The following is a 16694-nucleotide window of genomic DNA, read 5'->3' as shown; positions in this document are numbered from 1 at the left end:
GGTGTGCAGCAGTAGACCATCTTCCAATCGTGAACCCTCTAGTTGTGAGCCACCATTAGCCACCATAGATTTGGTGAGTATGTGGAATTATTAGGTTAATTCAATTAGGGTTTCCTAACCCTAATTGGGATTATGTTTGATTAATCATATTATGGTAGATCGGTATGATTTGTATTCTATGTTGCAGAGTTTTGATTTGATTTGAACCATATTCTTGGACATAAGGATAGTTTTAGCATGACTTACATTTAAGGTGAGTACTTCTTCCTACGCTTTTATAGTTCATTGAATTTAGTGCATAGATTATCTGATGGATTAGGTCGCTTTATCTTGACTCCACTCGTATTTTATCTATCTTTGATATTTATATACTTGATCTTTGAGATGATATCTTTATTATCTTTACAATCTCACTGTTTGATATTCCTATTCTGTAAGGTACACATGTATGGTGTGTACAATAGAAATTTACATTAGGATAGTTTATATGCAGTAACGTACACACGTGTTTGGTATGTACTATAGGAGTTATCATGATGATCATGCATATATTAGTATGCACACGTGTATAGGTGTTGCTATGTATAGTAGATGTTGGTGATAGACACTTGTTGGATCTTTTCATACATATGGAGGTATATGATTGATGGAGTATGTTTTCTAGCTATACTTGTGTTTTATGTATGTACATGACTGATATGTACTATTGGAAGTATATTGTAGATTATACTTATGATGTATAAACGTGCATATCTGGTATATTCTATTGAAAGTATCTTGTGGATTATACTTATGTTGTATGTATGTACATGTCTGATATGTATTATGGAAAGTATCTTGTTGATTATACCTATGTCGTGTGTGTACGTGTGCCGTGTGTGTTATGAAGGTATCATGTTGATTATACTTAGGTTATGTGTGTTGGATCGAGATGAACATAAGAGGCCGGGGGGGGGGGGGGGGGGAATCATGTGGTTTTCTAAAACTTATCTTTTTTTTTTGTTTTAAAATAAGAGTACGCAGCGGAAAAAGAAATAGATAGAAATGAAAAAGACAAGAATACAAAGATTTACTTGGTTCAGAGCCTTCAGTGACTCCTACTTCAAGACCCAGGTCCCGTAGACCTATCGATGAGTAATCTACTAAAAATCTCCTCAGGAACCGTCGAAAAAGGGAATCAAATACACGAGGATTAGAAGAGTGTAACAAGATACACTTTCCGCTTATAGAAATTAAGTATAGTAATTAAATTATCATTACCAAACACTTTTGAAGATGGTCAGCTCAAGATTGGTGTTTGGATGGCTTCTCGGCGGTAGTCGGGTGTAGCAGAGTGGTAGTAGGGCAGCAGTAGCAAGCCAAAGCAATCAAAAAGCCGATCGGACGCGTAAAAGCTCATATGGAAGTTATGTCTTAAAGCTTGGTCGATATACCCTTATAAAAGGTGTGGAAGGCACCTCCAACCTATGAAATTTGATCCCAAACTTCTTGTTCCTTATCTGTGACGAACTTTGAATTTTATCCTATGGAAGGCGCCTTCTATAGCACTGAAGGCACCTTCCATGAACAGTGCGAAGGCGCCTTCCATGTCATGGAAGGCACCTCGAGCACTGTTCACCCGAGGCTTTTGTGCTTCTTTTGCTTTGCAAAAAGTATCAGTCCAATAACTTACCAGATAATGTTAGCACAATAATAATAAGAAGTAGTAATTAGATCTTGTCTCCCCCGAGACCAGGATTTAGCTAGGGTTTTAATTAAATTTTTGAAATTGACCTAAATTGGACTGACGCCTACTATCCCTTCGAATGGAGATGCATCCTCACTTAGTCACTCTTCTCAAGTGACTTACCTCTACTTACTAGGTGTAGAGATACCTTCCAGAATCACACATCCAGACTTTGGGAATCAAACATCCTGACCTATCGGAATCGTACATCTGGTCTTCTCCAATCGAAAATCGCCCATCCCAACCTACCAAACTCGTACATCCGATCTTTTCCAATATGGAATCACACATCTTGACCCTTGCTAGAATCTGGACTTCAACTTGTCGAGAATCGAACATCCCGACTTGCTGGAATCATACATCTGGTCTTCAACCAATCAGGAATCGAACATTCTCACTAGGGTTAGTCAACTCTGCACACTCGATAACGAGGTTAGACTATAACAACACCTAACTTAACTCACTTTTCATTCATTAAAACATGAGTTAAACCGTTAGTACAAATTGCACCAACAATCTTCTCATTTTTGATGCAATGATAACCTGGGTTAGAGTTAGAAAAAGATATGCAATAATAATAACTGATTCAAGAGAAAATTAATTAAGGAATATTAATTACTATTTTATTCTCTTCATCATTTTAGGATTAAGGATTTTCAACTTTTCAACTTTTTCTTACTTAACTCCCTTTCCCTTCCCCTTTGGCATTCATCAAAATATACAAGTAATTATACTAAAGTATTGAAACACACAAGTATAATCTTTTCAAAACAAGCATAAAAACTAGCAAGTTTATTGTAGGGAGGAGTTTAGTGTGTAAAAAATTTCTACTCAAATAGTGTTCAAAATTGATAACAGATTTTGGAAGCTAACATATGCAAAAGTAAAGTTTAAAAATATTTAAAATATATTCCAAGAAATTGGCAAAATAACTTTTCAAAAAATTTGGAGAGTGTGTTACAAAATACTTTTTAAAATAATTTTCAAAATCATTCTTTTTCAATCATGCAAAAAAACTTTTGTTAAAAGAAATTTATAAGAATTCGGCATATTTTCAAAAGATCCATTAACCAAAATTGTAAACGATTTAAAACTATTTTAAATAAGAATTTGGAGTTATTTACAAAATACTTATACAAAACAATTTCAAAGTAAAAGAATAAATAATTGTGAATGTATATTGCAAACTTTGAAAATAATTTTCAACGTGATTGTGAAATCATTGAAAGTATCTAGGAAAGGAAATTTAGAAAATTATTTTTAAGTATCATTTCCCTGAACCTAATATATTTTAAAAAAATATTTATCTAAGAATTTTACTTTAAATGGATTTCTAAAAAAATATTTATCTCAAGTTATTTACTAACTAACTACCAGACGATAGTAGTGTTCACTAGATTAGTCAAGTTAAGTAAATGTATCCAATTAGTGTTTGACTAAAATGGATTTCTTAACTTGATCACTGTAATTTTGGTATTTTTCACCTAGACTTGTATTGATACACTGATGTAAGCATCTAAAGTCTAGGCAATAGGTCTATGCATCTAACGTCATTCTAAGTTTATGAATGCACAATCAAGGTAGAGCAATTGTGTTTGTGAGATGCTCGATTTCCAAATTTATAGGAATATGCTTTCTATAGATTTGATCTAGTATAAGGCCAAAATCAATTTTGAAATACTAAGTAAATGGGAATTTTTAGAAAATAAAAGTAAAGAATTTTTCCTAGAATTTGTAAACCATTTGAAAAGATATTTTGAAAATAGCATTTCTAATCTAAGAAGATTATCTAAATAAGGTGGCAAAGTGTAGTTAACTGTATAGATCAAGTTAACCAAATATACAATATATAACAATGTACTAAAATAATTAGATCTAGTCATCATCAGCTGGAGAAGGTGGGGGTTGCTTAGGTGCTTGCAAAGTTCGAAGAATCTACTAAAATTTGGTGGTCATCTCCTCTTAGAGAGAGGAGAATCTATCCAAGATTGGCTGCCAAATATGAGCAGAAGACTCCTCAAGTTGAGCAAGGCGGTCCTCGATGGATAACAAAGTCAAGAGCTGGGTCAAAGTCGATGGCTTGGTCGAAGTCGACGGCTGGGTCGGAGAAGGTCCAAAGAGCTCCTTGGCCTTGAATGTCGACAACTCCTCTCCCTTAGCTAGAATGATGGCTGGAAAATCGTCCTCGGCCTCGCCTAAAGCATTTGGCTATGGTCCCGCTCTTCAAGCTAGTCCCCCTAAGCGGTAATGTCTATATGCACTAATACAAGCTGACACTGACCAATCTTGTCATACGCACTAAGGGAAGTGGATGTATTCTAGGTCATATTTGTTGGATCGAAACACGCTAGAGGGGGGGTGAATAGCGCTCATGGCTTTCACGTTTCGTATTCGGAAAACTTAAGAGTAAATGTAGCAGAATAATAAATAACACACACACACACACAGACGACGTCAAGATTTACTTGGTTCGGAGCCTAGGGTGACTCCTACTCCAATGCTCACTATCGTTGAGCGTTTACTTTGGGCAACAACTATAATCGCGCAAATATTATAAGAAGAATATTACAATTTAACTGAACTACAATTATACCGACAACAGGAATTTGAAATTCACAGCTCCGAGTCGTCGGGGTCTTGTTATGGCTTAGCCAGAACGTCTCGTTAGCAGCAAATAGTTAAAAGATTGCTTAGAACTTGATATGTCCAAATTGCTAGTCGAGACAGGTATATAAAGCTTGTTGAGGGCGCCTTCAAACTCCTTAAGGACACCCTCAACTCCGCCGATTCCGCAACGAAGATAAGGGCTGAAGAAGTCTCCGCTCATCCTCTTGAAGGCATCTCCAATGCCATGGAGGGCGCCTTCAAGCCCATCCGAGGTACCTCAGCACTCCTTGAGGGCGCCTCCAGCTTGACTTCGCGCGCTCCTTCTTCCACAACATCTGAGGCGCCTCAAAGCTCCATGGAGGTGCCCCAGACACTGTTCATCCGGGGATTTGAGCTCTTTCCTCGTCCTGCAAACTACATTAGTCTACAAAATAACAACATATCCTACAAAATAAAGTTAGCACATAATAAACATGATAACAGAAGTATTTGACAGTCTCCGGACTGCCCAATTCTGATTTCGAATTTCCGACCGGAATCCCTAGGTCAAACTAACGCTTACTGTTCCGTCAGCGGGGAACGCGTCCTCACCTACTCCACTCAGGAGAGTATACCTGTTGTCAGTTCGATCCTCTAGATCGATTGGGCTTTTGCTCAGTGCCCAAGTCTTCAGGTATTTCTGCTGGACGCTCGCTCCATGACCCACCTAGACTTTCTACCCGATCTGCGACACCGAGATTTTCACTTAGATTTTTTGACTCTAGGACTTTTGCCCAAAGACCTCGACCCGCCAAGGCTTTCCGCCTAGGGTTACCACCCCCTAGGACCTAGGGTTATCACCCTCTAGGGTTTTCCTGCCTGCCTAACCGCAACTAGGACTTTTGCCTAAGATACCTTAGGACTTTTCCTGCAAATTCATTCAACACATTAGATCACAAATAACCTTAACTTTGAATCCTTTTTAATTGTCAAAATTTAGGTTCAAACGTTGGATGCTTCCCGCACCAACAATCTCTCCCTTTTTGATTATAGCAACAAAAATTCAAAGTTAAGTAAAAAAACATAAAGAATAAAGAAATAATGCTATAAAGAATTTCATAACAACGTAAGCATAATTGAATGATAGTATAAGAAAAAATTTAAATGCAAAGCTCCCCCTTAATAAAAGCTTCTCTTTTTAGAATTTTCATATTTGGATTTTCATATACTCTCCCCCTTTGTCATATATCAAAAAATAGCAAAAAGAAGGTATAACCAATAAAAATAGACAAGTTGAGAAGTTGATCATAGGCCTTAGTTTAAGAATTTAGCTTTAAAAGTACATAGCTAATAACTAGTTTTGAGAAATATTTTAGCTTTTACAACTTAGCTTTTCAGGAGGTTTTGAAAAAACATAGCTTTCATAAACTTAGTTTTAAAAATTTAGCCTTAGAAAGATTAAAAAAAATTTAATAGAATGTTGAACAAATACTTAAAACATTTTGATAAAAAAAACTTAGCTTTTAGAATAAATTTTCTTGTAGACTTTTTAGCTAAGTGAATGAATAGAAAAACCTTTATCAAAAGTTAAGTAGGGAGCTTAGTTCTTTAAAAATAATCTGATTTTTAAGAAACTACTTAGATTTAAAAAAAAAAACTTTTCCTTAAAAGATTTCAGAAACTAAGTTTGGAAAGAAGTTTTTAGCTAAGGAAAAGTTTGTTGACTTTGAAAAGTAACTTAGCAAAAAAAAAAATAGTGTAAAAAGAGCGAACAAAAATATTTGATAAAACTTTAAAGAAAAATTTTAGAGATTCAAAAATTAATTTTACTTAGTTAAATTTGAAAAATACTTAACTTAAATAGTATCAACTTGTAAAACTTTAGCTAAGGCCACTTTCACTTAAAACCATAAAGAGTAAGTCAATTTTAAAGAAAAAGTTAGTTCTCTTTTCCAAAAGTCCTAAAGTCCAAACATGAGTAATTAAAAAAATTAAAACTAAATACTTAATTTCCTTAGCCAAATGTCTAACCATTAGCTACTAGCAGTTTACCTAGAGGGCAATAACTTTCACTTGGTTAGTCAAGTTAAGTTAGTGATCCAGTTAGATTTGACTAAGATAAGATAACTTAACTTGATTAATGTAAATTAGTATTTATTGCTCAGACTTACTATGATACACAGATATAAGCATTCTGAAGTCTAGGCAGTACCCTATGCATCTCACACCATTCTAAGTGTTTTTATATACTAGCAAGTTAAACCTAGGGTGCTTGTGAGATGCTCTGGCTGAAACTAGGGGTACATGATTTCTAGGGAATAAATTTCTAGACTAAGTCCAAATTTTAAAAAAACTAACAAAATTGGAATTTTGAAAAATATTTTTCCTAGAATTTTAAAACCAATTTTTTAAAATCAAACTAAGTTAAAAACATAGTTTAAAAAAAATGAGAATAATAAAAGTAAATTCTATTCTACTAAACACAAGACCAAACAAACCAAAAGAGAGTTATCTACAGAAGGAGTAAGTGTAAGTCCAATAGATACAATGCATGTCCAAAATATGATCAACTAGGAGGATCGTCAGCTGGAGGAAGTGATAGAGGTCGCTCAGGTGCATGTAGTGCTCGAAGAATCTCCTCTCGAAGAGTAGTGAATCCAGATATCAGCTCAGCCCGTAGTGTATGGAAACCATCTCATCTAGTAAAAAATTGTCTACTCAAATATCTACATTTAATTGGAAAAATGTATGCTCAATGAACTCAATCTTATGTTGCTCAGTGGGGAACCTAGGATCGGTGGACGGGGCACTACCCAGAAGTAGACGCAATATTACGTCATTTCCTAATTTTAGCCAAACACAGATATAACAACAAAAATGTACAACAAAAGTATATAGAAACATTTAAGATGGATTGGGGTATACCTAGGATGCATTGTAAGGCTTTGATGAGGTTTAGACGGGAGAAACTCGAGTTGAAGGTGCCTCGGTGTGGGTGATTCATGAGAAAATAGCGAACAAAGAAGCCTATGTTCCCTGGAAAATCGTGTGTTGAGGGCGCCTTCACTGCCCTTGAAGGCGCCCTCAAGGTTGTTGTAATGACCCGACCCCTTGGCCCCTTGGGCAGCTCAACTGGCGACCCCTTGGCAGTCCCTTAGGCGGCCCAACTGGTGACCCCTTATGTCGTCGACCGACGACCCTCGGCCGTGCCATTACTCACAAGGACTTCCCACCCCTGGCCAGTGGATATTTGCCTTCCCCAGGATTCGAACTCTAGACCTCCAGGCTAAGTGCTAGAGTTTATGAATCCTGGTAACCAAGTGTTTGGCTACCAGGATTCATAAACTCTAGTACTTAGCCTGGAGGTCTAGAGTTCAAATCCTGAGGAAGACAAAAATCCACTGGCCAGGGGTGGGAAGTCCTTGTGAGTAACGGCACGACCGAGGGTTGTCGGTCGACGACATAAGGGGTCGCCAGTTGGGCTGCCAATTGGGCCGCCCAAGGGACCGCCAAATGGGCCGCCCAAGGGGCCGGGTCGTTACAATAAAAAGATGTCTTTTTATTGTAACGACCCGACCCCTCGGCCCCTTGGGCGGCCCATTTGGTGACCCCTTGGCGGTCCCAAACTGGCAGCCCCTTGGGCGGCCCAACTGGCGGCCTAACTAGCGACCCCTTATGTCATCAGCCGATAAACCTCGGCACTCACTTGGCTACCAAGATTCATAAACTCTAGTACTTAGCCTGGAGGTCTAGAGTTCGAATCCTGGGGAAGGCAAAAATCCACTGGCCAAGGGTGGGAAGACCTAGTGAGTAATGGCACGGCCGAAGGCCGTCAGTCGACGACATAAGGGGTCGCTAGTTGGGCCTCCAGTTGGGCCGCCCAAGGGACCGCCAAGGGGCCGCCAGTTAGGCCGCCTAAGGGGCTGAGGGGTCGGGTTGTTACAGTTGTATGGAAGGCGCCTCGAATTCGCTCAGAGGCGCCTTAAGACGGTTTAACAGGAAATTTCCCGCCGCTCTCAAGGGCGCCTCCTTTGTGTTGGAGGCGCCTTCGAGAGGCGCCTTGCCGAGGCATTTCTTGATTTTTTTTTAAAAGTTTAGGTTAAGGTAAAATTTGCTAAATTGATTAAATTAAATGAATTAGTTAATTTGATTAGGTTAAATTAATTAGTTAATTTGATTAGGTTAAATGAATTTGATTAGGTTCAATTAATTAGTTAATTTGATTAAGTTAAATTAATTAGTTAATTTGAGTAAGTTAATTAATTATGTTAAGTTAGTTAATTTGATTAAGTTAATTAATTAGTTAATTTAATTAAGTTATTAATTAAGTTATGTTTAATAAAGTTAAATTTGTTAGGTTTAATTAAGTTGATTAAATTGAATTAAGATTTAAATTGTATTGAATTGAAATTTTAAATTGAATTGAATTAGGTTTAATTAAATTCGACTAAGTTCATCCTAGATCCATCTCACCCAATTCTAAGTTATCAAACATGGAACCTTATGTATTTTTGTGAGATGGTTATCTTTTAATTTAGATTATGTCTAAGGATTAATTTACATTTGAGTTAGACTTAGGTTTTTCAATTAGTCAATTAAATACACATTTCAATGATAGACTCTCAGGCTGTGACGAGACACTAGGCCTTCTTGGGTATAGAATCATCCACCACTTCTAGACAGAGCCTTTCAAAGAAATTATATATTTAATTTTCTTTTTAAAACTCCTAGGACTAAACAATCATGTGTAAATTATGCTTAGGTCCTTAATCTATCCTAATCTAAGCATATAATAGAAGCAGGAAAAATAAAGCAATCATCAAACAATTCTTATTTATTTATAAAGATGATTTTTCTATTGGCTCCCCCTAGATCATAGCCTCGATATGGTCTATCAAGATAATATATCTGATCCTTGGGGACCCAATAATGACCTATTCCAACTTGATTGACCAAGTTAGACTTAGGTACCAATGCTTGGACTACCTTTCTATTTGGTCTATTAACAAGTGATAGATATGAACGGTATTTCCTTTTAGTCTTAAATCCTAGTCTGAATCTATTGTATACATCCTTATGTTTTCCAAGAATCAAATCAAGATTCTTGGAACCCAATGTAAACCGTTCCAACATAATCTTCAAGTTCTTGACTTGAGTTTTCAGGCTGGAATTCTCTTCCTCAAGCTTTTGGACTTGAGTTGAGGTTTCAGTCTGAATAGGATCAGTCAAGGATTCGGAGTTAGTCACTTCTTTACGGGATGTTACCTCCTTTAGAAGTGATTTGATCCGAAGGTTGGACTTAGCTAATTTATGCATAAGATAATTAACTAAGTTATACAACCGAGAGATACGTATAACGAGGTTCGACCCTTCAGAAACGGATACAGATCTGTGGCTTCTCTCGGACTCAGCTTCTGATTCGTCCTCACTTTTGGATTCGTTGATTTAGTCCCGGGCCATCAATACAAGGAAGCTCGTTTGTTCGAGCTCTTCATCAGACTCTTCTGATGAGGACTCGTCCTAGGTTGCCTTTAGAGCTTTCTTCATTCTTTGATTCGGACAGTTGGCTTTGATATGCCCCTTTTGATTGCAGCCGTAGCAAGTTAGTTTGAACTTAGCCTTGGAACTTGTTTGAACCTCCTTGGACTGGATTACCTTCTTGACGTCCTTCTTGTTGAAGCTCTTCTTCTTTTTGTAGAGCTTTCTTACCAGATTGACGAGTTCGACTGTGATCTCATCATCATCATCATATGAGTCTAGTTCTTCTTCTGACTCTGGTTCAATTTTGTATCTTGCTTTTGGTTCGCGCGCTCTACTTGTACCTACAATCAAAGCTATACCCTTCTCGGTCGACCGAGCATTAATTTGTTCATGCAATTCAAATTCAGCAAACAATTCATCTAGTTTAATTAAAGATAGATCCTTAGATACCTTGTACGTATCTACCATGGATGTCCACAAGGTATTCCTCGGAAAGGAATTTAGGGCGTACCTTAGGATGTCGCAGTTCTCCACTTTCTATCCAATTGCGTGGAGTTCGTTGAGCAGATCTTGTATACGGGCATAGAGCTGACTAGCCATCTCACCTTCCTGCATTTTAATATTCTATAATTTATTAAGTAGTAAGTCATGCTTACTTACCTTTGTATCGGATGTGCTCTCGTGCAACTCGATCAGCTTTTGCCACAATTATTTGGCGCTCGTGAACGGGCCGACGCGGTTCAGCTCCTCCTTGGTTAAGCCGCACTGAAGTGTATAGGTTGCTTTGGTGTTTGCTTCTACCTTCTTTATGAGAGTTGCATCCCATTTCTTGCACAATATCAGTATGCCAGCGTCGTCAGTTGGAAGTTCAAGACCAGTTTTGATGATCATCCAGACTTCAAAATGTGTTTGAAGGTACGACTCCATTCGGCCCTTCCAGTAGCCGAAGTCTTCTTCGGTGAAGATCGGAGGTCAGGCTGTACTGTAGCCTTCTTGAAGAGCCATAGAAACTTGCACAAGGAAAACAACAAAAAGAAACTTATCCCAGGACTTGATCCTGGATTAGTAGTGCGGGTTAAAAGAAAAACTAACACGCGATCTCGAGTGGTTTGCACAAACTTTAAGAAAAATTTGATTACGAAAAAAAGGATTGGAGGGCGGCAAGAATACTGATTCCGATCAACTCCGAGAAACTGAAAATCATCACAAAAATTATGCTTGACTGGTGGTTGCACCAAATCAAAGTGACCCCGCTCTGATACTAATTGTTGGATTGAAACGCGCTAGAGGGGGGGGGGGGTGAATAGCGCTCGTGGCTTTCATGTTTCGTATTCGGAAAACTTAAGAGTAAATGCAGTGGAATAATAAATAACACACACACAGAGAAGACGCCAAGATTCACTTGGTTTGGAGCCTAGGGAGACTCCTACTCCAAGGCCTACGCTCGTTGAGCATTTACTTTAGGCAACAACTATAATCGCGCAAATATTACAAGAAGAATATTATAATTTAACTGAACTAAAATTATACCGACAACAGGAATTTGAAATTCGTAGATCCAGGTCGTCGGGGTCATGTTATGGCTTAGCCGGAACATCTCGTTAGCATTAAATAGTTAAAAGATTGCTTAGAACTTGATATGTCCAAACTGCTGGTCGAGATAGGTATATAAAGCCCAGGGCGCCTCCAACCTCCTTGAGGGCGCCCTTAACTCCGATGATTCCGTAGCGAAGATAAGGGCTAAAGAAGTCGCCGCTCATCCTCTTGAAGGCGCCTCCATTGCCATGGAGGGCGCCTTCAAGCCCATCCGAGGTGCCTCAACACTCCTTGAGGATGCCTCTAGCTTGACTTCGCGCGCTCCTTCTTCCACAACATCCGAGGCGCCTCCAAGCTCCATGGAGGTGCCCCGGACACTATTCATCTGAGGATTTTAGCTCTTTCCTCGTCCTGCAAGCTACGTTAGTCTACAAAATAACAACATATCCTGCAAAACAAAGTTAGCACATAATAAGCATGATAACAGAAATATATGACAATCTCTGGATTGCCCGATTCTGACTTCGGATTTCTGACCGAAAATCCTAGGTCGAACCGACGACTACTATTCTTTCAGCGGGGAATGCGTTCTCATCTACTCCACTCAAGAGAGTATACCTATTGCCAGTTCGATCCTCCAGATCGACTGGGCTTTTGGTCAGCGCTTGAGTCATTAGGTCTTTCTACTGGACGTCCGCTCCATGACCTGCCCAGGCTTTCCACCGGATCCGCGACACCGGGATTTTCACCTAGAGTTTTCGACTCTAGGACTTTTGCCAGAAGACCTCGATCCGCCAAGGCTTTCCGCCTAGGATTACCACCCCCTAAGACCTAGGGTAACCACACCCTAGAGTTTTACTGCCTACCTAACTGCAGCTAGGACTTTTGCCTAAGATACATTAGAACTTTTCTTGAAAACTCATTCAACACATTAGATCACAAATAACCTTAACTTTGAATCATTTGTCATTATCAAAATTCATGTTTGATCGTCGGATGCTTCTCGCACCAACAATATCTACCTCTATGGTTGAAAATATGTATGTTAAAATATGACAATAGAGCATATGAATCTGTCTTCTAATGACGAGATTGGATGTATGAATGACATTCTGAGATATGTGTAATACAATGTCGATGTCTAAACACCGATATAGTGCATACAAAAAGGAGTGGGAAGGTCGCATCATCACAACATCATGAGATGTGACCGGCAAAATACAAGTGGTTAGGATTCAATATAGGGCATAGTCCTGAACCCTAAGAGAGAGAGACCTAAAGTCAGTAATAGTAGGTAGTCTCCCCTCTCCAAAAAAAAAATACATGTAGATAATATCCAATGTAATATGTGAGTAGGGCTCGTCAAATGACAAATCCCTACTAGGGTAACATAAAAAAGGACAGGTAGACCTCCTAACTCTTAAGCTATCATACAATATAGTAGGGGAGAAGCTAAAGTCCTTCCCACAAACTCTAGTAGAGTAAGTCAGATCATCAATCTTAACCAGATTATTATAAAAGTAGGCACACAAATCTAGATTTACTAAATGACTACAGTACACTAATCTATTTAATTTGTAATAGTCAATGACCTCTATGATAGGGGCACAATATTGGATAAAAAAGGACCTATTTAAAAACTTAGATTTAAGTGCAATATATGGATGCTGTAGAAAATCTAGCCTAAGTCGCTCAGTGGAGAATTTAGCATCAGTAGATAGAGCACTTCTCGAGCTAGGAGTAATATTTCGTCATTTCCTAAAGTAGCATAGTAGCGTATGCACACAAAATTTTGTTAAAGAAACATGAAAACAGCCAAAACTAACTAAATAGACTGAGTTAGAGTGTACCGAGGAGACATTGTTGAGGTTTGGAAGTAAGAAATTGGAGAAAAGGGGCTAACTTGTCCTTGGAAGGTGCCTTGAATGGGAGAAAAACGCGAATAGAAAAAGCCTTTGTTCGTTGTAAAAAAATAGTGTTGAAGGCGCCTTCAACCTAATGGAAGACACCTTCCATGAGCTATGGAAGGCGTCTTCAACTGACTGAAGGCACCTTTAGTCGGTCATGGCTGGATTTTTCTCACCCTTCCGAGAGCACCTCCGATTACATCGGAGGCGCCTTCGGTGGCGGTAACAATTTTTTTAAAAAAAAATTGAATCTTAGTTTTAATGTTGAGCTTAATTTAATTTTAATTCTAATTTGATCTTAATTTTAATTTAATTTAATTTTTAATTTAAATTATTTTTTAATCCTTAGTCATCTCACCCGATCTATATTTTAAATCAGGAAATCTTATGATTTAGTGAAATAAGTTAAGTTGAATTTCAAAGTTTGGTTTAACTTTGTGTTATATTTAAGTTTAGCTTTGGGTTCAATAAATAGACATTTTTTGGATAAACTTCAAAGCTGTAGTGAGTCACCTAGACATCATTAGAGTAATCACGTCTTCAAAATTTTCTAAATAGTAAGGGGTAGCTTAATATAAAACTTTGGTCTAACCAGTTAGGATTTGTAAGGTGTAGCTTCAGTTAGTTCCACTAAATCAAATACACCAGGTCTAACCACTAAACTTAATATAAAACTTTGGTCTAACCAGTTAGGATTAGTAAGGGGTAGCTTCAGTTAGTTCCACTAAATCAAATATACCAGGTCGAAGCCATATCTTCTTAGACATGCATAGATAGAGCTTACCTAACTTACTATCATCCAAAACTTTTTCAGTACCATTTATCGAGTTAAATTTTTGTCCCTATTTAATCTAGTCCTAATTACCCAGTCAAGTAAAGTGTTATTTTTAGATGTGTCAACTATTTTGGAGCCCCCCCCCCCCCCTAAATTATTGTATTTTGAATTTATATTTTAGGTTTGTGATAATTTACTTTATAGTTATACTAAACTTGGTTATAGTATGAGTTTAGATTGATTTTGTTTCTGTTTAATTTAGGTTTATTTGATTTGATTTTATTCTTTAGGTTTAAGTTTATTTTTGAAAATTTAGTTTTTGAAATTGAAAGTGAGTAATTTGGTTTATTTATGTAGTGAATTTTACTTTTTGGTACATAGTATTGATTGAGTCCTACTTGTGTGGTTAGATACGCTTTTGGAACCCAAGCTTTAGTTGATTTTAATTTTTGAGTTAAAGTTAAAAATGATTTGTATTTTATGTTTGGTTTGTATCTAAATCTGAATTTATTATATACTACTCTTTAAGATCCAAGCATCATATTTAGGTACTTGGTTCCCGAGGTAAACTTTTCCAACTTCCCTTTGAGCTTGTTGACTTGACTTTTCAGGACAGAGGTTTCTTCTTCAAGTTTTTCAACTTAAGTTGAATCTTTATCTTGAACTTGGCTAGTCACCGAGTTCATGTTCAGTTGTTCCTTAAGGGTGTTATTTTCCTTTAGGAGGTGTGTTGCTTGTTCCTCGATTTTAATTAATCTTTTATTCAGGCAAGCAATTACTTTAAATAAATTTATGTTTGTAACACCCCAAATTTCATGATTTGGAGTCCTAAAGGACCTTATTAAAATCTAGAAATGCTTTAGAAAAATTCTAGAGATTTTTAGGAATTTATAGAATATTTTTATGCAATTTTTGGAGGTCGTTTGATATTTTTACTAAACGAAAGAAGTTTCGACAAAAAATGTCCAAACTGAAGCTAACCGGCAACCCCTGACCTGAGCAAAACCCAACTAACCAACTGGACTAGCAGTTATTATTTGATCTAATAAAGGAAGAATTTTATTTAAGTAATAGAAGTTAATAGCGAGAAATAATAGGAAGAAAATAAGTTGCAACCGGGATTCGAACCCACGAGCTGCGCCTTAAGCCGAACGCGGCCAACCAACTGATCCAACGATCGTTTCTTATTAAAGAAGGAGAAGAATTCCATTTAAGCAGAAGTTGGAACATTTAAAATAAATTGGGAAAAAGGTGCGCGGCTGAGGGATTCGAAACCCAGACCTGTGATTTGGTCAAAACCTGGCTGACCAACTGTTCCAGCGGATGGTTCTGTTTAAAAAAGGTAGGAAAATTTATTTAACAAGTTAACAGAATATGAAGATTATAAAGAGGGATAAGTTGAGGAGGTAAAATCCCGAGCCCTAAATTTCTCCCGACCCGAAACCTTTTCCTCCTCCTTCTCGCGGCGCGACGCCGTTCTTCTCTCACGGCGGAAACGAAGAAGAAGGCGTTAGGGCTCGATCTCCAGCGCCGGCGAAGGGTTTTTCCGGCCGGTCTCCACCCGTGTGTGAACCACCTCGACGAGGGGAGCTCGGGAACACCAAGAAGCCGCTGAGATCTTCACTTCTCCGAGCCCTAGAAGGCTCTCTTTCAGCTGTAAGACCAAGAATCCGATGTAAGTCGCTACTCACCTGCAGTAGGATAGCTCCGAGGTTTATTCCTTGTTCCTTTCTTTGTGTCCGAAGCTTTGCATGAAACCTTAGAGCTTGCTTGTAAGTAAATTGTTGCTAGGGATTTAAAGGAGATTTCCGAGATTTGCTTAATTCTGTATGTGACCATGGGATTTTCGAGATGAGTTTCTGTATTTGGTGATGGCTTTGGGATTTCTTTTCCTTTTCGACAGTAAAGAACCTAAGGACTATTTTGCAATGGTTTCTTGCGTATTGTTAGGATTTTTCCATGACCAATATATTGCTATTATGTTTAAGCTTAGATTGATATGAGTTGACTGCAGAATTTCCGAACAGATTAGAAGGAATAGGTTTAGGTGTGCTAGCAGATGTTTCATTGTTTCATTTTTCTTTTGACAGTGCATGTTTGCTAGTTGAGAATTAAAGGTTAACTGTTATCCTTGCTATAATTAATATGAACGGTGCATGTTTGTAATTATGGAAGTGCTTTAGTTTAGTTTTATAGCTTTGCATTTGCTTCGGATTAATGTAGATGGAATGGTTCAGATTGATCTTGCTATGACATAATGTTTCGGTTAAATCAAAAGTGCATGTTTTCAACCATGTTAATGTTCAAAGTAAAAGATAGATTTTTGCATATTACGAACATGATAAAAGGAGACTTATATTCTATTTTGAAAGAAGTTAGAATTGTTTTCCTTTGATTTAATCCTGTTGTAGCATGCCTATATTCTTTTAAGAGTTTAAGAAAAATATAAGAAAGATAAAGAAAAGAAAGAAAAATGCCAAGACCTTAAGTAGATTCCAAAGTCAAGTCTTTAGGGATTTTGGCACACAAGGTGCTAAAGAAAATGCCGAGGCATTATATAGAAGTATTAAAAGATAACAAGTATTTTACTTTTATCAGTGGCACTGTGTTGGACTCTCTGTCCTTGGGCTGGGCTCCCATAGTCGTCCATAGGTTTAGATAACCTAGTAGTAACGGCTCGGCC

Source organism: Zingiber officinale, chromosome 8B (assembly GCF_018446385.1).
Source record: "Zingiber officinale cultivar Zhangliang chromosome 8B, Zo_v1.1, whole genome shotgun sequence".
NCBI classification, from domain to species: domain Eukaryota; kingdom Viridiplantae; phylum Streptophyta; class Magnoliopsida; order Zingiberales; family Zingiberaceae; genus Zingiber; species Zingiber officinale.
Note: the sequence above shows the minus strand (reverse complement) of the source record.